A 23,970-nucleotide genomic window follows, 5' to 3' on the forward strand; every position below is an offset into this window, starting at 1 on the left:
GATGTACTTTAGAACTCTGGATATTTCTGGCTATTATGTGCTAAGTTATAAAAAGTTTATTCTTTAATCAACTGTAAGTTTGAAAAATTGTTTACTTAACACATTGTACTGAGAGAAATTAGTAAAAATAACTAGTCTCTTGGTGAGGCAGTGAAAAATTGGTAGGTAGAGGCATATCTAATAGTCCTATATCTAATATCCTAATATCTAATAGTCCTATTATCTAATTGTTCCATGCAATCAACCTTTTTGGAGATGTATCAGTTCATTGTCATACTGCTATAAAGAACAACCCAACACTAGGTAATTTATAAAGGAAAGTTTTAAATGGACTCACAGTTCTGCATGGCTGGAGAGGCCTCAGGAAACTTACAGTCAAGGCAGAAGGCAAAGGGGAAGCCAGACACCTCCCTCACGAGGCGGCAGGAAGGAGAATGAACTCAGGAACTACCAAACACTTATAAAACTTTCAGGTCTCACGAGAACTCTTTTACTCTCACGAGGATAGCACGGGAGAAACAACCCTCGTGATTCAACTATCTCCACCTGGCCTCTTCCTTGACAGGTGGAAATGGGGATTATAACTCGAGATTTGGCTGCAGACACGAAGTCTAACCATTTCAGGTTGTTTAGCTGTTTGATTGTTTTTTGGTTAGGTTGCTTTCACTTCTTGCTATGCAATATGAAAACTGACACAATCTCAATGCCTATGAGATTATGAGGCTTCACCTGTTTGTAGATACAAATGAAATTACACTACACTAGAAAAACTGAAGTTTTCTTAATGCCTACCACCTGTGGGTGATCTGGAACCCAGATCCATGTTACCATCTTTTCCCAATCTCACAGATCCTGGTGTGCCTCAGCCTGGGCCTCTCTTCTCTGCCCTGAGGGTAGGCAGCTGCTTACTGCTCATTGGTATCTGTCAGCAGTCCAGTCCTTCCCCAGCCTGGGATGGCTTTTTGTGGACTCAAACCTTAACAGCTCCCTCAGGCCTAGGCTTATCGCCCTCAGGGCGTCTCATTCTAACACTAGATACTCCTGTCCAAGCCTTCCCTTACTTCTTCACTTATGCATGACAGACAGCTATAACTTTTCACAAGGCCTGACTGAAGCCCCAAACTTCAGGGAAGGAAAGTGCCCACAGAGTTGAATTCACAGCAGACTAGAGATGGGTGTTCTGAGAGGCCACAATACCAGGCCTTTTGTTATGAAGTTGCTTAAAGGCTGCCTCTTTGTCTCAGTGGTAAGGAAAATGAGTTTTCTTCCCAAACTTCTTCAAATAGGCTAGACTCCTCAGAGACAAGACCCAAGCAAATAATCCTAAGGAGATGAAGGTATCATCTCCTCACCTCCAGACTAAGATTTATTTCCTGTCTCAAAGTCGACTTCAGCCCAGGAAGATGGACACTGGTAAGCTCTACTCTCATATGAACAGATGCTTACCTCACAATTTCAACAGAGCAGTCACAGGAGAACACCACTGTCCTGCTTTAAAAATGAGGTGCACAGACAGCAGAGAGTAGGGGATCTGGGGAAGCCAGAGAAGTTGGTTTCTTATATCCCTTGCTTCCAAGTTAACAAGAAAAACTGATTGTCCCTTTAATTTTTAAAGTTTCACAAATTTGAAGTTTCAGTCTTGAGTTTACAACACATGGGGCTATTTTTTGGTGCTTCCTCCTGGATAAAGTGAAAGTGACTCCTGCATATCCTTTCCAAAGTCCCAGGGTCTCAGAACCTGACCACCTCCAAGAAGTTACTTAATATAAGACACAAGATATAAACAGTATCCTGTAGGCATTTAACTCCAGACTTAGAAAATAAACTTTTTCAGAAGCAGCAGCCTACAGAAATGCTATTCTGCCTACTACATAAATGACCTTTTCCATGATTACACAGAACAGTTTAGCTCCTTATAGCTACAGCTTCTCAAACACCTCCTTTTCTAATTACAACCTGTGATTTAGATTTGCATAACTGAAAGGCACATGCCATGATCTGCTTTAGAATTTAGAAATAGTATGCATCAACACTATTCAATATCCAACTTCTAGAAAAACAGAAAAACTGCTTGCAGTTTCGAAAAGAACTTTTTCGCAGGTTCTGTCACTCCCATCCAATAGCTGGGGACCAAGCCTCCACCAAATTCAAGCTTAAGGCACCATGTGCTTTTCAACACTCCATTCAGCAGCCTATGCAAAAAGCCAGCCACAAAACAGGGCTCAACCCTGAGGTGATGGCAGTGGAGTCACTTTTATTTTTATCTTTCTTCAGAAATTGCTGCCTTTTCCTTATATAGTCAGAAAGTAACCTTTCAAGAAGGCACCCAATCTCATACCAGTTCAATAATTATAATAGCAAACACCTAATAACAATTACTATGGGCCATGCCCTGCTGCAGGTGTCCCCCATATTGACTTGTTGACTCAGTCTTCAAAACAATACCATGGCATATGTACTAAACACACACAGACACATACCCTCGCATGCAAACACATGCTTTGAGACACTACGGCCCATTGTATGGGCAAGAGAGATTAAGTGACTTGCCCAGATCAGACAGAGAATAAAAGTGGCAGAAGAGAAATTTACTAAGACCGATTCTAGAATCGATCTCTTAACCACTCCACCCCACTGCCTGATACAATAGGATATCATACTATTTTTCAAAGATTACCAATTATAAAAGTGTTTATATTGACTTAAGGTGTTTCAGCCGTGATCCCCCACATTTACTTTCTCCATAAGTTTTCACAGTCATTATAAGTTTATGGCACACCTTTTCAAAGGAAACATGAGTAATGCCTGTGTCCTTGTTACCATTGTCAATTTCCCCATAGCAGCTGCTGCTGTTTGTGGAGCTCTTACTGTGTTCTAGCATTAAGCTAATTGCATATGAGGAACAGTACCTTTTAATTTTCTCAAGCCATGGAATAGATGCTACTATTTTCCTCTATTTTGCTGCATACGAAGCTGAGACTCTGAAGGTGTAAGTAACTTATTAAGAGTCCCATGGCTATTGAGTTTGAGAACCAAAATTTGAACCAGATCATTAGACTCAATGCTTCTGACCACAGCACTATACTACCTCCTGGTATAATTGTTATTCCAGGAATGTGAGATTTGATGTAAATCATCATGGTTTACAGAGGCCATTATAAAAAATGAAAATTCACTGTCTCTCATACGTGAGTCTTGTATTTTTCCTGTATGATTTACCTTTACATCACTTAATACATCATGTATAAATGTACAAGACTAGTCTCATGGAGAAGAAAGGTACCCTGATTTAGGTTATCTGAGATATGAGAACTATCTTATTAGTTTTTCTATTTTTTTGATTCATCTTATGAAAACTGAGATTGCATTCATTACCTCTTTGGCAAGAGAGAGAGCCCCAATTTACATGCATGCAAGCAGTCTGGTATGAAAATTGTTGTTCTTTGTTGTATAATGACTTTGACCTGGGATTCAATAAATAGAAACATGTTTATAAGATTGTGATGCTAATTTATATGGAACTGGAAAAGTTCCAGAGTTAAAACATTTACAAAGGAAGTATCATATCAAGAATAGTTGGAGGAATCAAAACAATATCAATACAGCTACTACGTTTATAATACCTTTATTTTCTCAAGGTTTTCATATCTAAAGAATTCAAGAGGCTTTTCTATATACAAGTATATTACAGTCCGAGGGACTTGAACATAAGCTAATAGAGATGTGCAAGAGAAAGTACTATGTACAGTGAAATAGCCCAGTATAGTGAGAAGAGCATCAGTGTCAGAGGCAAGACATTTGGGTGACATTTGCAGAAAGCAAGCCTATCAAAATCTTACAGTTATTTTTGTCACAACAGGATTGCAGAGCTTGGTTTTGCTTGTCTAAATTGGCTACAAGAAGGCAGTAAGAACAAACCAATAGTTTCAAAAAAACACTTCTTTCAAATGGTTTATAGACACAAACTTTCTCCACAGCTGATGCTCTTTCCCTGGGACCCATAGGGTCAATACAATTACTCATTAGAACATATTTTAGTCACCCAATGACTGCAAAGATACGAAACTGGGGCTGTGCTCTTTCTCCTTCCTAACTAGCTTGGCACTCAAGATGTGGATGCTAAGCTTGGAAAATGTGTACATACATACAAAAAAACCTATGAACTGAATATTTAAAAATAAATCAAGTCTCATACATTACTAGTGGGAGTGTTCAACAATGTTCACTAAAGGTAGATGTCTGCATACCCTATGTCCAGTAATTCTACAGCTAGGAACATGCCTCCAAAAAGTATGCATATTTCACAAAATTATATAAATAATTTTCAGAGCAGCACCTTTTTAAGAGCCAAAAGCTGAAAACCATTCAATTGAGCTTTAATAATTAAATGAAAAATAGTCTGTGCAATATTTATATAAGAGAATACTATACAACAATAAGAATGACTAAACTGTAGCTATGCAGCAACATGGGTGAATTGTAAAAATGTAACGTTGAATAGAAGAAGGCAAACACACAAAAAGTGCATACTATGATTCAATTCCTATAAAGTTCAAAAACAGGCAAACCTAACTGTGACACTAGTAGTCAGTATAGTGGTGATCTATGATCAGAAAGGCTGACTAGACTGGTCATGAGTAGGCTTCTTGGGTATTCGTGATGCCCTATTTCCTGAGCTGGCTAATGTGTTACACAGATGTGCTAATTTTATGAAAATGGATTGAGATGTGCACTTAAGGCTTTTGTACTTTTCTGCTTAGGCATTCAATATAAATTTACATTGAAATAATTTTATGTAGATTTATAAACATTTCATATATTCTTTATTAGGTTACCTTACAGTAAGTTTTCTCAGTTTGAACATTAATGAAAATTTTTGGCTGGATAATTTTTTGTTGTAAGAGGCTGTTCTCTGCACTGTAGGATGTTTAGTAGCATCCCTGACCATTACCTACTAGATGCCAGTATCATCTCCTCCCAAATTATCATAACCCCAAATGTCTCCAGACATTGCCAAAGGTCCTTTGGAAGGTAAAATTGTACCCTGCCTTAAACAAACTTGCACAAAGGGTCATATTTTACCAAGGATACTGATTAATTATGCTATCCACATTATTTGCCAGGAAGAACTTTAATATCTGTCAAATGGAATCAGCCAGGAAATTAAAATACAGAGTCACCCACATCCAAGTAACAGAATTATTCATCTACGTGTTATACAGATGGGACTGGACTAAAAGAAGATTCCAAACATTACCCCAAAATCCCTTTCTCTGAGAAAACTACATGCTAATTAGAAAATAATAGGCCATATCTGGACCTAACTCAAACACCATAATTTGGAACATGAATGCTGAAGGAGAAGGTGGGCAGTAGACCAGATGAAGAACACTCTTCTTAGCATCTCCTTGGTCACTGCCATGTGTCAAGAGGTACAGAGGTCTAAGGAGCAATATCAAGTAGACTTAGGGCAGGAAATCCTCCTAATTTGAGCACCCTATACACGGGAAAATGCCTGTAAAGTTGAGCGCCCTTTACATGGCAAAACGCCTGAAATCAAGACTTGTTCTTCTTTCTCTGGCCTTAAAAAAGTAAAAATGTAAGGATGTGGTTTCCCTGTCAGCCTGCTCTTGGCTCCAAAGCTCTCATCACCTCAACAAACTTCTCTACCACAGACTAGCTCCCTAACCTATCAGAGAACAGTCTAGAACAACATTTTTCAGGTGAAATAGAATACAAATCAGACGTGTGATTATAAATATATATATAAAATCGTATATATTATATATTTTATATATTATGTATATTTATATATAATATATAAAATATACAATATATAAAATCATATATATAATATATAATATATAATATATATTTATATAAATATATATTATATATTTATATAAATATATATTATATATTTATATAAATATATAATATATATTTATATAAATATATAATATATATTTATATAAATATATAATATATACTTATATAAATATATAAATATATATTATATATTTATATATATATAAATTTATATAATTATATATATATAAAATATATATATATATAAATATATATTATATATATATAAAATCACATGTGTGGATATATATATTTTCCAGTTGCCACATACAAAATGTAAAAAGAACAGGGGGTGTTAACTTTGATAATATATTTTATTTAACCTAAAATTTCTAAATTCATTATTTCAGTATACAATTAACAGAAAACATTGAGATATTTTTCTTTTTTTCACACTAAGACTATTTGTTCCTTTTATAATAATGTACACTAACTTTATATTAGCATTTGATTAAAAAGTATTTTACAAGTCTTAATTGTGTTGAAGTTTAACTTTTTTATCATTAGGTTTTATGTATATTTCTAAAAAGAAGTGTACAGCTAAATAATTTTAATCTGAAAGTTTTTTAAACTTTGAAAATTGTTGGATTTATTTTTGCAGTATTTTATTGTGCTTTTTTCATCATAGTTTTTTTTTTTTTTTTTTTTTTTTTTTTTTTTTTTTTTTTTTTTTTTTTTTTTTTTTTTTTTTTTTTTTTTTTTTTTTTTTTTTTTTTTTTNTTTTAGCTTGCTTTCTTCTTTTCTTGTCTTCTGCAGGACTGATTATTTTCATTCGCTTATTCCTACTGATTGCAAAATGACATTTATATCCACATGTGTGGCAATTATTCTTAAACCATTATCACAAAATCTCCATTTGAAATGTAAAATTAGTTAACAATTTTGGTTCCCATTTGTAAAATAAATATGCATAAAACACTTTAATTATAGCACTTCTATCTTACCTTATTTCATCTATGATTTTACTTTTGACCTAGTTTTTTTTTTAATTCTCCCCAAATTATTATTATGGTGGTAGCTATTTTAAACATTCAATGCTTTGCTGGTTTGCTGATTTATGTGATTCACTCATTCTTTGCTCACTTGCGCTTGTTGTAATCTACTTTTTCCACTGATATCAATTTTCTTGTTTCTCAAGATTAGACCTTTTATAGTTCTTTCAGTGAAATATCACAGTCTTTAATACCTTTACTTCACCTTTTCCCTATTATGATCCTTTATTCTTGTATATAATTCCAGATCGTCTATTTTTTGTTAGCACTACAAAGACATAATGTCCTTCTTTTTCTGTCCTCCATTGTATACTCTGTCAATGTAATTCTGGTTTCTTTGTAAGAGGTCTGTCTTTTCTCATTAGTTGCTGTAATACTTTTTAATCTTTGGCTATGGTGTTTTGCAATTTCACCTCAATGAGTCTGGGTATTTGCTTTTATTAATTCTGCCCATTTAAGAAAATATAAATCCTGGGATATTTATAGTCATGTTCTCTTTGAATGTTGCCTCGCAGTAATTCTCTATCTCTTGTAATGAAACTCCTCTAAATACATGTTGATTCTCATTGTAGCCTAGATGTTCCCTTAACCTGTCTTTTCTTTCTCCTATTTTTTGTTTCATTCTAGGTCATTTAATCAATCACCAAGTTCCTTGGTCATTATTTGGTTGTAACTAAATAGTTGTTTAATAGATTAATTTGATTTATAATTTAAATTATGAGTATTTTCTTTTTTTTTAATTGTACTTTTGGTTCTGGGGTACATGTGCAGATCATGCAGGATTGTTGCATAGGTATACACATGGCAATGTGGTTTGCTGCCTCCATCCCCCAGTCACCTACGTCTGGCATTTCTCCCCATGTCATCCTTCCCTGACCTCCCCAGCCCCCTGCTGTCCCTCCTTTGGTCCCCCCAAGAGACCCCAGTGTGTGATGCTCCCCTCCCTGAGTGTCCATGTATTCTTATTGTTCAACATCCGCCTATGAGTGTGAACATGCGATGTTTGATTTCCTGGTCTTCTGTCAGTTTGCTGAGAATGATGGTTTCCAGATTCATACGTGTCCCTACAAAGGACACGAACTCATCCTTTTTTATGGCTGCATAGTATTCCATGGTGTATATGTGCCACATTTTCCTTTTCCAGTCTATCGTTGATGGGCATTTGTATTGGTTCCAGGTCTTTGCTATTGTAAACACTGTGGCAATGAACATACGTGTGCATGTGTCTTTATAATAGAACGATTTATAACCCTTTGGGTATATACCCAGTAATGGGATTACTCATTTTCTAAATCTATTTTATATTTATTCAGTCCTAGATTATTTCATTTGATTTTATTTCTTAACATCTTAATCATTATAAATATACTAATTTTATTTTATGCATAAGACTGTAATCATTTTATTATCTATTTATAAACATACAACTGATAATATTTTAGATATTTTATGGTTTGTATTGTGACATTCTTTTACACAGGTTCATCTTTTCATTGGAAACACATGTAGTCTGTGTTGTAGGAATATCCCTCAAGAATTGTTTCATGTTTGTTTCTAGCAGGATCTCAGTAGCATCACCAGCCAGGGACCAATTTTTATTAACTTTTTCTTATTTATCAGCTGTGTGTATAACAGAAATTCAGACATTAAACTGATTTTTGATTTCTAATCACTTAGTGAGAGATGCATATTCCTCCCCCATTTATTTAGAGGAAAGTATCTATCTTCCCTGTTCCACAGGGTATATTTTGTCTAATTTGAGAATGAAGCCATTCATGGGTCTCAACTTTATGAAGGAAAATCATTATTAAATACCTACTTTGAAAGGGTCAGTGATATACCTCTGTTTCTCAAGTGAGGTGAAATTGAAGCTACTTTTTCTCTGGGGACAATGTCTTTCAAAGGCCCCAACTTCATGAGGAGATTTCGCTACCAAATGCCTAGCTTGTAAGGAACTAATGCTTTACTTCTGTCCTTCAAGTGAGGTGAAATAAAAGCGTAGCTTACTAGGTATTAGCTGATTTCTCTATTCAAGCTCTCCTCCAGAATAACCACAGATTCAACACATGCTTATACTTTTGCTCTTAGCATCTGGAGGTTTTTCTTTTTTGTTGAAAGTTAAGCTATACATTAAAGAAATGGTTTTTTTGGTTTGTTTTGCTTTTACATTTACATGACAATTATAGTTGCCTATTTATCTTGGTCTGCCATGCTGTTAGAATCCTCAATGTTCTTTGAAATTTTTCTGTACTTCAACATTCATGAGGGTTATGCTCCTATCCATAATTATTATTGGTTATAAATTGCATCGATTCAAGAAACATATATTTACAAAGACCCTCTCGATCTTTGATGGGCTCGTGATTCACCTGGTGAATCTCATTACAAAGCAGATTTTGATTCAGGAAGTAAATCAGTTGATGCCAAGCTACTGCAGGCCTCATGGCTCACAGTAGGGCCACGAGGCCCAAGGAGGTTCTGATATGCGTTCTTTAAAGACACACCTTCACACCAAATGCCTGCCAGTTCCAGGTCACTGTTTAAGGAAATATATGTATGGGTACACTCAGTGTTGATGACCAGATCAGAACACCAAAATGTTAGTGTATTTCTTTAATAATACCATCTAGTTTACTGCTTAAGTTTTTGATGTTGTTTCTTGTTATCTATGTTTTTAAAGTCTCACTTCTAAACTTAAAAAGAGATTTATGAACATTGACTATTTAACTTATTTGCTGTGTGCCTCACTTTTCTAAAATTCTGCAAGTAGATTATTTAATTTTAGAGATAATTTTTATATTTTCTCCATCCTTAGCTTTGCCTACTTGGGGAAGATCACATAGAAGACATTCAATACATATTGCTGATGACCAAAAGTGAGCTAATGTACATTATCCACAGATAGATTCACTGCCCTTGGCTTTTTTTCCCTACAGCTTTATGAAAAAAGAATTGCTTACCATCAGAGGACTATTGCCTGTCCATTACCAATGCTGGGCACTTAAAAAATGAGGCACAGTCTGGAAAGGAGACACTGTGGGAAGTGAGTCTGCTGTCTTCAAGGATTGTTTGTCTTGCATTCCTCAAGGTGAACATCATTGCCTAGAGGGGAGCATAATAAATTGCTTCCTAGCTGTAATGTTGTTTAAGGACATAGTTTCTGAGTCTACTGGCTTCAACACTCTCTAACCTGGTTGGGAAGAAGACCTCAAAGGGGATTCCAATGGAGCACTCTTTATCCTGTATATATCCTAACATAGAATACTGATGGTTCTATGAAAAGGAAAAGGGCAGAAATAGATTTGGTACACAGAGCTAAATGTGTGCACCCATGAATCATGTTTGTGTCCATCTCCAAAGAAGTACTTGAATAGTTTCTCTCACCTTTTTGTCACTTCATCTCTGAGCTCCATATATAGTGCTGGAATAATTTTCAAAGGTTCTTTTCTCTTTGTGCATGTGTATGTGTGTGTACTATATAGGTAAACAATATGTACACACATATTTTTAAGAAATATTTATTCCTTCACTACAAATTGAGTTCAGTGGTGAAGTGATGAAACAGTGAAAGAAACTATTCAAATACTGCTTTATACACAAACAGTATACACACACACACACACACACATACACACATATGTATCTATCTATCTATGTTCTATTTATCCCTCTATCAAGGGAGGAGTTTAAAGAAATTAAAATATCTGGCCCTCATTCTGTTTCTTCCTTCATTTTTATTCTTGCACATTTTGATAATTATGAGAAAGTATTTTAGATTATACATACACACACAAATCCATAAAACACCCTGGAAAAAACCATCTAATTAGAACAATTTATTGCCACATGCTACAAAAGCCAGGATGGAATGTAACTAACAAACAAAGTGAGTAATCAGAAAGGCTGCACCAGGGTTCTCAAATGCCCAGTGGACCATAGTTGTATCAAAAAAGTATAAAGTCCGAGCATCTAAGAGGAGCTCTCTCAACTGCATATTCTGTGTGCCCAGTAGCTCCCCATACTGTGTTTCTATTGTCTATGTCTAATTTCAGTGATATCTTAAGGTAACTTCAATAAGCCTTCTTTACAGGAAGAAAATCTCAAGAGGATTTTATTCACCACAGAGGAACTCTAGACTATATTGGAGTTGCATTTCAACAGTGCAGAATGTACTTAAAGCTGTCCACTCTCCAAATAACTTAGCCAGAAATGTGTTCATGTAATGCAGAGTTGGTTATTTCTTCTTACTCCAGTCACCATTTCAACTTTTTCTTACTTGTCACTCTCTCCCAGTGGAGATAGAGTTATGATCTGTAACTGACTATTCTAAAAAGAGACAAAAATCAAAAGAAAAGTTTAATCAGAATCTTGGCTGAACAAAGAATATTGGTTCCTGTAGCCTTAGAATTAACCTATTGACCTTTATGTCTTTATTTTCACAGACAGCCAATCCTATGTGTCTGGAGACAAAAAGAAAATGGAGCACTGGAATATGAATGATCCCCACATCTCACATCAGTCAGTAGTTCCTACCAAAGCCTTTAACAGAAGAAAACCAAAGTGACTGATGGAATGTAATCTCCTCTTCCATCCCAACATGTGGTGGTAGATCTTGAGAGTGGAACTTACCACAGGTGGACAGGCCCAAGAACAAGAGATCAGAATGCACAGAGAAAAAAAAATGGCTGTCATGCTATCAAGAACAGACTCTACTTTGTATGCAGTGAAGTCTGAGGTCCTGGCATGGTTCAGTCTACAAGAGAACCCACTCAGCAGACAGCTCCATAAAAACAAACCCAGTAGACTGCGTGTTCCAGAGGGCAGGGATATGTCTGTTTTAATTTTACCTTCCAACCTGGTACATTGTCTGGCACATGTTAAATACTCAACATACACTCAATCGAGTTTCAAAGAAGGAAAGAAGAGAAGGAAGGAAAAAGAAATGAGACATTTATCAAGTTATACATTATATTTTGTAGCCTCTTATTGATGGATCAGCATGATAAACTCTGTTTTTAATTTCACAAAGCTGCTGGCATTTATTGAACATTATAGTATACTCTTGACTGATCCTTTATCACCATATGCCCTAGTCACCCATTGAGGTCTGAATTGGCAGTTACTCAGTGTGCCCTGAGTATAAGATTGTGACCACAGGAGCCAGCGTTTTCTGTAATTATGCTCCTGGGCTGTGAAATCTGTTCCCTGTTGAGATTAAGAGAGGAGCATCTGTTGCAGAAATTAGGTTAAATAAAGGAGGTACATATGACATCTTTAATCTTTACTATTGTGTTCATTTGATTTTCTCTAGCCACTGCATCACCACATGATAAAGTAGTGGTAATTACAATAATAAACAATACTTACATAATTTTGTCAAGTGCCAGACATTGTTTAATCCTTATATAAGCTCTATTAGAGGTACTATTATTGGTTTTATTTTACAGATTTAAAAAAACTGAAGGATGGAGAGGTTAAGTAACTTCTCTGTGGTCACATAGATGGTATGCAACAAAACAAGATCACTTGAGACAAGGAGTTTGAGACCAGCCTGACTGATTTATAGCAAGACCCAATCTCTACAAAACGTTTTGTAAAAATTAGCCAAGTGTGGTGGCACATACCTGTAGTCCTGGCTACTCTGGAGGCAGAATTTTTACGGTCAGTTGAGTGCAGGACTTTGAGGCTGCAGTGAGTTATGGCTGTACCACTGCTCTCCAGCTTGAGTGACAGAGGGAGACCCTGTCTTTAAAAAGGAAAAAAAAAGTATATCAATATACTTTGTGCATGTGTTGAATGTATAATATGTGTATTTTGAAATTAAATAGCACCATAAGTTTGAATAATGACTGGTATTGTTGGACATTGTATTTTATGAGCAATATATGAGCAATTACAAAGCAACAACCAACTCCATGTATCAGGCACTTTGTTGTCTGTTTTATATATTACATCTTAATACATACAGGAGAGATTTCATTTTACAGAGTAGATCATCAATTTGTAAGGTACTCTCCCAAAGTATCATGGCATTGTCATGAGTTAAACCCAGGCTAATTCCAAAGCCATACTTTTAGAAAACAGGAATGTGAGATAGCATTTAGTCATATAATATTTAAAATCTAAGACTTGTTGTTAGGAATGTGAGTTGAGTGTTGACAAATTGCAATGTATTTTGGCAAACATAGACTTCACGTCTAGTCTCAGATTTCTTCAACTCTTCATGCACGGTCTACAGTTGTCTGTATATATGTGGTAACAATACTACATGCACACACACATACACACACATATGCACCCATACACATGCACAATCAGGTGAAATCAATCCCAAAAAAATGACAGAATATAAGCCCTGAAAGGAATAGAAAATGAGAGGCTGTAGAAAATGATCATTGAGTGTCATCTACTGGGAGTGCCTCTGCTACGTATCACCATTTGTCTTTACCTTTTTCAAAACTGCATCTTGGCTAAAGAAGACGTATTTGATAGTCTGAGGAAAGGGGTTCCAGAATGCCATATACTCTGGCCAGGTGTTGTTCAGAAACATCTAGACTGATGATGTTGAGTCTGGTTCAATAAGCAGGAAATCTCACTGTGTATAAATATTCTCTTAAATGTAGATTCAGGGGTTGTTAGTTGAAGTTCTTCTGAAAGGATGATATGGGATGATGTATAAAGAGACATCAGGCTTGATGAAGTATACACTACATAGACAGTTTCACTGCCACTTGGGTGTCCCCAGCAAAAGGGGACAGGCAACAGAATCTAGGCTGAGATATACAGCATCTACATCTCTCTGGACTCCACTCACTGCCAAGCTTTTAATTTTTTTACTTTTTATTTTTTATTAAAATTTTTTAATTAGCTTTTATTATTTCTATTATTTTTAACTTTTCATTAGTTAATTCAGAACTTAATTTACTATTCAAGAGAGTGTGTGTATACAGTTCGTTTCAGCCAACACAGACTTTCGAATAGAAGAAACAAAAATTTCAAAGGCCTTGAGGGGTGGGAGTATTTGGCTAGCTTGAGAACTAGAAGGAGATTTTGTGGCTGGGGTGGTTGAGCAAATAGAAGAATGCAAACGAAGAGTGTAGACAGGATAAAACTAAACAAGAAGGCTCTTAGGACACAGCTTAGCTTGTGTACATCAAGCTAACTTTTCTACGTTCTTGATAAAGCAGACTTTGGCTCCATGAAGATCTTTCACCAGGAAGAGGAGTCCCAGTCACCCAGCCTCACCATGTCACAGGGATGTTACAGGGGAATGCAGGTCTTATTAAGAGGTCTCCTTCATTTTTAGACAGGGAAACACAGAGAAAGAACACTAAATGGCTTTTCACTTGTGCCACCAGAAAGCTCAGCGCTGTAGCTCAGTGGGATGGAGAAACAATGGTTGAAGAGGAGTCCTGTGACCTGATTCTTTGTGGAGTCAAGAAGATACCAAGATGAGTCTAAAAGGTGGTTCCCAACTACTCAGGAGTTCCCAGGCTTGGAAGAGAGAAACACAGGGGCCAAAAGTCTCAATCCTAGAAATGAGAGTGATGACAGAGAAGGATCAGAGGAGGGGAGCCAGTGAGCATCCTCAGAGTGGAGGTAGGTGCTTCCTGGTAAAGATGACATTTGAATTGTATCTTTGCTTTTGTGTCTTAATCTGTGTAGTGTTTTCTACTACCAGGACATGGTAACTGGTACACGGAAGAACACTGTGGACCTGAAACCTACAAAAATTAGAGGGATTGAGCTTGTTTTGTTTGTTTCAATGGCTTTATTGAAATGTAATTGACGTGATAAACTGAATACATTTAAACAGTAAAATTTTATGAATTTGTTATATGGATATACCTGTAAAACCATCACCAAAATCAAGATAATGGACATATTTATCACCCACAAAAATCTCACATGCCCCTCTGTATACCTTCCTCTCTCTTCTCCCATCCTCTCATCCCCCCATCCCCAGACAATCACCAATCAGCTTCCTGTAACTACAGATTACATTTTCTACAAGTGTGTATACATAAACAGTTTTAATTTATTTTGGTCTGATATCTTTTATTCAGCAAAATTGTCATCCATTGTGCGGTACATATTGGTAGTTCATTCCTTTTAAACACTGTGCAGTATTCAGTTGACTAGGTATGCCACATTTACTTATCTGTTCATCTGTTGATGGACATTTGTGTGATATCTAACTTTTCATTATTACTCTCATGTATACGTCTTCTAGCTCCTGATGGTATATATTGGCTAGGTCCTACAGTTTATTGTTTTTTAGCAGGTCTAGCACTTCTCTAGTCAGATTATGCTTTGACTTCATCCTAGCTACTTGTCTACAGCTAGAATGTTAGGTAGGATATATCCTGGTCGGTCCATGTTAATTTGCAAGCTTCACATTATTCCGTTACCTCCAAGCAAGGAAAAATTGGTCATTTTTGCAAGTTCAGAGGTTGGGGAATATCTGAGGCTTTAAGGTTTTTGAGTACATCAAACACGATATTTTCATCTTAAGATCCTACCCCTTTCCAATCCAGACCTTGACCTGGGCATAGCAGATTTGCTGATACTGCAAATCAACATTCCCTGGAGTTTAACCTTTATAATTGAATCCTAATTCTCAGTTTTTTTCTACCCTCAGGCTTCAGTAGATAAGAATCTCTTAATAGGCTGCCAGGAGTCCCTTCCACTTTCACACTTTGCCTTGAATTGGTGATTAATCATCCTTACCCTTTCATTGTCTTTCTCCCGTGCTTGGATAGTATTAAGTAGCATTCCTGGGTTCTCATTGTCCTTATAATGACTACTACCCTAGAATCTCTCAAATGCCTGAGACAGTGCACATGTCAATAGATTCTTTTTATCAGCATGCCAATCCAGTTTATCACTGGTAAAAGTTTTGACAATTTCACCACTGTAGCATACCAAAGATTATAAGAGCTTTACTCACTACTAATAATTGTAGCCCATTGCCAATGAAACTGTGGCCAATCTAGCCTCCAACTTCCATTTTTGAATTTATTCTTAGGACCACACCTGTCTGTCACAAATTGTCTTGGGTCACATTACCCAGAAAACGGATTTTGAGATGTAGATACATATACTGGAAGTTTCTTGGGTAATGATCTTTGGAACAATAGCTGTGAGACAGGGAGGGAGGCATGACTGAGCAGGGGAAAACATTAAACCGAGATCCATTCACAACTAAAAAGCTAAACCGCTCACAATGGAGGTTTGAAGTTTAAAGGGCCCTTTATAATTTTCCCAAATTGAGCCAAGGTGGATAGATTTTGGTATCCCATCTTGACGAGTCATTGAACTCAGGCTGCTCTTGGGAAGGGGGAGCATAACCCTGAGCAAGGCAGCTCTGTTTTGCCAAGGTGAGTCCCCAGGAAATTACTCAATTGTGAGTTATCAACAATTGTCACTTCTGCTAGTTGAAGAAATGGGTCCAGAAAGGGGGATCTGAGTGACGCATAGCATGCGTTTTCTTTAACTAGTAGATGGTGGAAACAGGCATTAAAACTAAATTATCTCATTTTGTTTTTAATCACTGCCTCCTGCATCTTTGATGCATCTTGCTTCCATTTCACCCTAACTTCCATAGTTAGGACCTTCATTATGTCTTTCCTGGAATATTATGATATAATAAATAGTAAGTGAATCAGTGAATCAATGTGATTTTCTTTCTGTCTTATCTAAGTACACTATGTGTTCCATGAAATTTTTACGTAAATATAATAAGTTTCACAGCATTCAAATACATTGTCCTTCCAAATATCTTTCTAAAGGCTTGATTCTATATAATGATAATTTAACCTTTTCTGTGTTCAGTTTTTCTTTTCCTTTCAGCTGCTGCTGGCCTTTAGAATACATATATAAGTTAATAGAGCAAGTGAAATAGTCAACAGGTAAATTAGATAGTAAGAATGAGGTCAAAAAGAAAAAACTGCTTGTTGCTAATGCCAGCCATATCACTGCAAATCTTAAATACCACCACACTTGTAAAATCAGTAAAGCAGACAAAAATGCATTTTCCAAATGCATTTCACCATCCAAAGATAACCACAATTTTTCTCTTAGCATATTTTCTTCTGGTCTTTACATGTACTCACCTATATGTATCTTTATAAAATGTGAATCATACTATGTGTAAAGTTCTACATACTGCAGTTTTACCTACCACTTTGTCATGGTCATTTCCTCGTAACTTTCCGAACGTGAATTTTGATGAACTCATAATTTTCGTTTGTGGAGTTTGTATAATAACATTTTGATTTTCTAAGCTCAAGAAGGCAAATTATATTGAGAATGAGATGGCTATCTAATATCTACTAGGATAACTCAAGTGTGTCAATTATTACCTGCAATATTGAGACTTGAAAGGAAAAAAGAAATGTTGAATCTAAACACACATATCTTAAGGTTTTTCTCTCCCCACAGAAGGAATTTATTGGTTAGCATTTTCTTGATCTTAAATAGTGAAGAAGATTTTAGCAAGTTACTAAAGGTCTTAAATTAAGGATTGATTGATTAATATTCCTATATAACTTTCCCCATCTCATTTCATCAATATAGCACTTTAGGCCTTTTCTCTCTTGTATCATTATGCACTGACCTTTCCATTGTTAATGCGTCTATTCTATGCCTGAGTAGAGAGAATTTTTTCTCTCTTTTCAGAGATTAGCTGCAAAGAAAATTTATGTGACATTCAAAAGAATTATTTTCAACCTACCCTTTCAAATGCCTCTCTGACATCTAATGATGTAATTGAGCTACATTAATTTTAGGGAGCATCTATATTTGCATAATAAAAAATTATTTTAATGTACTTCAAAATTAATGCAATATTTTTTGCAAAGAATACTAAACCACATTTAATTTCATTACTCTGTTAATACAATATAACTTTGCATTTCACATTTGTTATAAAACTCTAGTGAATGTCAATACTGTAAATTTTAGTCCTTCTATTCTGTCACCAATATGCACATTTGCTCACTAAGAGCCATTTGTTGATGTTCAGAGCACCTAACACCACCAAGAATATTTTAAAATAGATTATGTAAAAATAACATTCTCTAATTCCAAGTTTCTCAGTATCTGTTGGTATAAATGTAACTACTTCTTTAAGATAACGAAGAGAGTTATGTGAAACAGGGATTTTTTTTTTTTTACCATAAGTTAGAATAAGACTAGGATTAAAAATTATGTTGCTTTACTGGTAGTACTTCTTGGAGCCACTAAAGGAATAATAGAATAAGAATACAGAAGAATAGGAATGATTCACTTTGAATCTGGAAGCAGTACTTCCTCTTTTCCAGCCATTTACTGAAGTATCTTTTCTTGTATCATCAGACTGATCATTCTGGAATATACTGGTGTAGGTACATCTTTACTATTTCAGACATTTCCATTTGTCAGTTTTCTGTTTGATTTTATGGATCCCAACTGACATGGTAAGACTTGTATGTGTTATAAGAGAAAAAAGTAGACCAAGACAGACTAAAACTGTACAGTCCAAATGTGTATCAGGGGAGAACTTTGGCTAAGTGTCCAAAAATGGCTGAGTCACATGCCTCTCTATCCCACAGGTCAAACCACATGTTTCTACCCAAACCTACTTTGAGACAGTTTCCATTTTAGAACAACTTAAGAAGTTTTTCTCTCCTTTGAAAGATTGACCTACAACATTGTATTGTGAATCTATTTCTTGCTACTTTTTTACTACGATTCCAAGCCCAGCCACCACCATCATTCTCTAAGTACCATGATAATAGTCTTTTAGTAGGTCACTGGACTACCAACATTGCTGTCTAGAATCAATTCTTGACATGGCAGCTGGTGTCCTTTGCTTAAATATAAATCAGATTTAGTCTGATCCTCTCATGTCTTAGAGTAAAAAGCAAAACCTTTATCATAATGTAGAAATGTATGTATAATCAGCCCTTGCTCTCCCCCAACCTTATCTACTACAAACATTCCTTCTCAGACTTACCTCTTCACTATTCTTCAGTATGCCAAGCATGCTCCTATCTCTGTCTTTGCACTTGGGTATCTCTCTTCCTGCAAGGTTCTCTCTGCAAATAGCTGCACTGCTTTTCCACATGCTTCTTTAGAGACTAAATTAGTGAATAAATAACTTTAAAAAATTATACAGTTGTTATTTCCCATGAGGGAAGTTGACCTATGTGTTGGAGTTGACAGGACCCACCTGTTTGTCTTTAACACTGTGTAATTATACAAATTTAAAAGTAAGAACCCCACCTACCACCCCAAAAAATTCCAAAAGGTTATTCTCATTTGAATATAAAAAATATTTAGGGCAACCAAATTAAAGAGAAAAAAACCTAAATATTCTGTTCTTCATTTGGTATTATATATATATATATATGTGTGTGTGTGTGTGTGTGTGTGTGTGTGTGTGTGTGTATACATCCTACAAACAGGTTTTTTTTTTCTTAAATGTAATGCTTAAATCATGATATATACAACCTGATAGGCTGAGAGACAAATATAAACATTCTACTATTTTTCTTTTGATTCTGATAATTCACTCTATTAAGCCCAGAAATAATTCTGGAAATCATCTATAATAACCTCACCATTTTCAAAGTAGACTGAGATACAGAAAGTTAAGTGATTTCTAGAAATTCTCATAGCTACTATCAGAAGACTCGCCACTAGGATGAACATTTTCTAACTTCCATTCCAGTGCACTTTCCACTGTCCCAGACATTTTACAATTTGTGCTATATAGCAAGATATTCAGAGATTCATGCATTGGCCACAGGACCATAATGATATCTTCAGGGTGGAAATGAAATGAGTATTTGGCAGGATTTCCCTATTTAGGACTGAGAAGGAAAAACTGCTAAGCTGAGTATTCTCCTCCTTGCAACTTAAGGAAAATCTTCCAAAATGGATTCTGGCTTTGCCTCACTTTCTGCAAAAAAAAATTAATTTCAAGTAGAAAAGCATATAAAACTGCTGAAGAAACTCACAGGTGTATCTTTTTCCATATCAATATTCTTTATGAAATTTGAACAATTTTAGTATTGTAAGTCTATATATCCTTCTCAAAAAGAATACCCAAAATTTCAAGCCACCTTTCATGAATAATTTCTGGACATAAAGCAGAATATTTTCATACCTGAGACACTCTTTAAAGCAACAGGCAGTTTTAAAGACAAGGAAAAAAAAATTCTCTTTCTGAGCAAATTTGTGGTTATTTTTGCGCACCTCCTCCCATACTCCCACTGACTCCCATTGATTTGATACTTCAGCTTTTAAGAAAGCACTCTGCAACATAGCTATAAATGTTCTTGATTTTTAAAAACCTACATACTCAATCATACAGTACATAAACCAATTGTAACATTCCTTTCTTCTCTTAGAATGCTTTTAAGCCCCATTGTCAAGTACACAGGCCACCTCTTATGCTCCCCAGCTAATGTAGTTTAGAAAAATATCAGAAGTATGAACTTGAATGACTCTTGGAAGAGGAATTTATAAATAAAAACAAACTTGAGGGCATAGTATAGTCTTATGAAAGAAATTTTGTTGAATCCTAAAAATAGCACAAAAATACTTCTGTTTCATGTCAGAGATCACCATTGGATTTTCAGTTAATGGCGCCTTTCTCTTTCCATTTTCTGTTTCAATCTCTTCTGTAGGATTATGACAAGGAAGAATAAATTTTAAAGTAGTTGCAGATGGGGCATGCTTAATCATATTGATCAACTTGCATATAAGCATGTCAATTTTGTTTTCAATGACTTTCATTAATATTGTTTTCTCTATAAAATGTTAATTGGAGTGGGGCATTCGGCATTGTCAGTATTTCCATCCACACACCAGGTAAGCTAAAGTAGCTACGTATATGGAGAATGAGTTGCAGTTGGAATGAGATATGTATGTATATACCCTGCTGCCATGTTAAGTTTCAGTATGCCCTGACTGCACCATTTTGCAATTTATTTTGGTCTGCTTGGCAGATCTGTTATATTGCTATTTCTTTGTCATAATTGGTTTGAGACGGAGTTTCGCTCTTGTTACCCAGGCTGGAGTGCAATGGCGCGATCTCGGCTCACTGCAACCTCCGCCTCCTGGGTTCAGGCAATTCTCCTGCCTCAGCCTCCTTAGTAGCTGAGATTACAGGCATGTGCCACCATGCCCAGCTAATTTTTTGTATTTTTAGTAGAGACGGGGTTTCACCATGTTGACCAGGATGGTCTCGATCTCTTGACCTCGTGATCCACCCGCCTCGGCCTCCCAAAGTGCTGGGATTACAGGCTTGAGCCACCGCGCCTGGCCTGTCATAATTGTTAAATCCACATGGTTCTACTATAGTTTCATTGTTTTAAAAAAAAATCGTTGCTTACAATAAATGTAAGTAGAATATCTACCATGCATCCAAGAAACACACAAAATTATTACTAGAGAGGCTAAAGTAAGATTATTGTTTTCCTAATTTTACATATATATGTAAAGATATACACAGACATACACAAATATACATACATACAACTATTTGCTCAATACCCGGGAATTTCTAAGACAGTAGATAGTAGTGATAACATCTTTCACCAAAGCTGGAAACTGGGAAAGAGGCATGTATCATATATCAGAAGGTCTTTTGTTTCTGCCTAATTATAAATTCTAAAATTTTAATATTTACAGTCTCAGTTGAGGAGGTAATGTGAGAATTGAGAGGGATTAAATCCTTTAATTTTCTTTTCTAATAATTGCTCATTTTGAAAGAGGCATTGCTTAGTGTTAAAATGTAGAGAATCAAGAATAATGATCAACCTTTGGGAAAGGGTCCTATAAGATCACTAGAAATCTCTGGAAGTGGTCCACAAAGAAGGTATAAAATACACATTATAGTACAGACATGGACTTTGTGGTTTATGTTTCCAATTTCTCCCAACTGTTCTTCTCTACTTTCTCATTTTCTTGGTACATTAATGACAGCTTTTCACTTCTCTTGAATAAGAAAAGTGTGCTTATCTCTTATTTTTCATTTCCAATTTAGCCAGAAAGGTCATGAAGACATTTTAAAATAACTCTTCCTGAAAATATTTTAGGGCTGCTAAAATATCTTAATTCTGAGAGATTGCACCAGATTACCACGCTTTTTATTTGATGACTAGCTGCAAGAAGAAATATCATTTCCCTTTTTCTTTCCACTTTTATGCAAGTGGGAAATGTGTCCGAGAGAAGAAATGAGTTCTGAATGATCTAGGTTAGGATTCTGCCAAGACTACAAACACTGACATATGATCATTTGTTTCAGTTATCAGATGAAATTCAGAAAGGGGTCACACAGTTCAAATACAGCCTTTAAAATTAAATCAGAAGGTTGTCCCCATTTCAACACTTTCTGGGAAGAATTCTGTTTTATCCTGGTTGCATGTTGATTCATCCTGTCTGCTAAAGCTGCTTCATTTTTCTCTCTGGGGGCTTCTTCATTCTGGAGAAATGAATGCAGACTTTAGGAAACTTCCCTTATCTTTCTCTTTCGTCCTTGAAATTCATTATTTGGCTCTGATCTGTGGATGGGCAAACTTAATGGGGTGAGGTTAATTGGAGTGAAGCTTTTGAACATCTTCCCCAAAGATCTTTAAATCCTCCAACTGTAGTACAAATAAGTGATTCATTTCTGTCTTCTTGAGCTCACCATCTGGATGGCTTATAACTTGTGGCTTGAGTGTGAGTTTTAAAAAGAAAGCATCCAAGTGTCATCTTTATTTTTGTTTAATTTGGTTTTTACTTGTTTCTTCAATAAACATTTCTAATTGCTTTTATATTATGCTACTGTCCACACTTTATTCCCTTCTGGTGATGTAAATGATGAAAACTCTCAACAGGATAATGTAATTGGGATCATGGTTACACTGTCTGTTGCATTTCTTGGCTGAAATTGAAGTTGGTCATTTTGTACCAGTCAGCTACATACAGCTCTGTGGGCATAGCAAGTGGTAGAAGCAAGAGAGAAAAAGAAGGACCCTTTGTTAAGTTCCTGCTGTGCTAGGCATTGGGATCCCTGTATAATATGTGGTATTGTATTTAGTTTTTTGTTTGTCTGTTTGTTTTTTGTTTTTACGGAGTCTTGCTCTGTTGCCCAGGCTGGAATGCAGGGGTACCATCTTGGCTCACTGCAACCTCTGCCTCCTGGGTTCAAGCAATTCTCCTGCTTCAGCCTCCCAAGTAGCTGGGATTATAGGCATGCACCACCAAGCCCAGCTAATTTTTTTTTTCTTATATAATTTAAGTTCTGAGATACATGTGCAGAACGAGAAGGTTTGTTACACAGGTGTGCACATGCCATGGTGGTTTGCTATACCCATCAACCTGTCATCTACATTAGGTAATGCTATCCCTCCCCAGCCCCCTACACCATGACAGACCACAGTGTGTGACGTTCCACTCTACCTGCCTCCATGCATTCTCTTTGTTCAACTCCCACTTATGAGTGAGAACATGTGGTGTTTGGTTTTCTGTTCTTGTGTTAGTTTGCTGAGAATGAGAGTTTCCAGCTTCATCCATGTCCCTGCAAAGGAAATAAACTCATCTTTTTTTAAGGTGTGTAGTATTTCATGGTATATACATATGCCACATTTTCTTAATGCAATTTATCACTGTTGGACATTTGGGTTGGTTCCAAGTCTTTGCTATTGTGAATAGTGCTGCAATAAATATATGTGCACATGTGTCTTTATAGTAGAATGATTTATAATCCTATGGGTATACACCCAGTAATGGGATTGCTTGGTCAAATGGTATTTCTGGTTCTAGATCCATGAGGAATCGCCACACTTCCTTCCACAATGGTTGAACAAATTTACACTACCACCAACAGTGTAAAAGTGTTCCTATTTCTCCACATCCTCTCCAGCATGTTCTTTCCTGACTTTTTAATGATCACCATTCTAACTGGTGTAAGATGGTATCTTATTGTGGTTTTGATTTGCATTTCCCTAATGACCAGTAATGATGAGCTTTTTTTTATATGTTAGTTGGCCACATAAATGTCTTCTTTTGAGAAGTGTCTGTTAATATCCTTCACCTACTAAAAGTTGTTTGGGTTTTTGTTGTTGTTGTTGTT

General features: G+C 35.9%; 1 long non-coding RNA gene across 1 annotated transcript in view; it reads left to right on the plus strand.

Moving 5' to 3' along the window:
* Positions 1-23,970, plus strand: part of LOC119472547 — a 68,879-nt gene that overhangs the window by 31,274 nt on the left and 13,635 nt on the right. Inside the window, exons 2-3 of the long non-coding RNA XR_005201692.1 lie at positions 9,797-9,948; positions 14,344-14,459. This is a non-coding gene — a long non-coding RNA (uncharacterized LOC119472547). The remainder of the gene's footprint in view (positions 1-9,796; positions 9,949-14,343; positions 14,460-23,970) is intronic.

The sequence above is a fragment of the Cebus imitator genome, unplaced genomic scaffold (assembly GCF_001604975.1).
Source record: "Cebus imitator isolate Cc_AM_T3 unplaced genomic scaffold, Cebus_imitator-1.0 Scaffold104, whole genome shotgun sequence".
Taxonomy (NCBI): Eukaryota; Metazoa; Chordata; class Mammalia; order Primates; family Cebidae; genus Cebus; species Cebus imitator.